We start from the raw sequence: 930 nt of genomic DNA, 5'->3' as shown, positions 1-930 counted from the left end.
TTATACCACTAAACTAAATGATACTTTGTACATTGATGGCCGAAACTAATATATATTTATGAAGATCGGAAACCTTTGCTTCTTCGGTTCTCTCTGTGGGACCCACATTTTATTTATTTTATCTAATGATTTAATAAATACTTTATAACTCACTTTTGAAATGAGATTCGTTAAAAAAAAGCCCAATAAACCTCTTTGGTATATAAGCGTTCTCTTCAATGGAAATTTAGGGCTTTCAATTTTTAATCATCGGTTCATGACTCATCTAAGAAACACAGATTGACTCTTTGAGTTTCATGAATCAGTTTTTCTTCTTTAGTCTCTACATCTCCCCATCTTTAATAAATTCATCATCGGTTCTTTTATTTTGCTTGATAAATCATGATTGTGTGGTTTTAATTTTCTTTGGTCATCCTTAGTTTGCACCCTTTGATCTAACCAAGAAGAAGAAGAAGACATTTGTCGTTTAGGATGTCATCGAGGACTCAGCTGAGTCACACGGGAGACATATTATCCGTTGTCTGATTGTTCAAGAAGAGTTTCTGTGTTGTGAAACATATTTGTTTCTTTTCATCAGTTGCTTTGTTTAATCTTTCCTGCAAATAATGATGGCTTTGACAGTTCATTCACGGGAGCCAAGAAGTAAAAGAAGAAGAAGCCAGTGAGTGTTTGACCCTTTCTGTCTTCCTGAGTTTTTTTTTTCCATTCATTAAACTTGGATTTTGAAGATTATGTGCCTCACATTCTTTTTATTTTGATGGTTGTTAGGTTGAATGAAGATCATTGAATAAAGAAAATGTCGATGCTCCTGAAGATTTGGAGGGTACTTTATATTTCTTTCTCTGATAATTCTAGCGACATAAATTTGAACCTTACAGAGGGTATAATGCAGAGCATCCTAATGATGAGGAAGAGGTGGAGGGAATTGAT

This window comes from Brassica oleracea, unplaced genomic scaffold (assembly GCF_000695525.1).
Source record: "Brassica oleracea var. oleracea cultivar TO1000 unplaced genomic scaffold, BOL UnpScaffold00826, whole genome shotgun sequence".
Lineage (NCBI taxonomy): Eukaryota > Viridiplantae > Streptophyta > Magnoliopsida > Brassicales > Brassicaceae > Brassica > Brassica oleracea.
The sequence above is the reverse complement of the archived record's forward strand: the minus strand, read 5'-3'. Positions refer to the sequence as shown.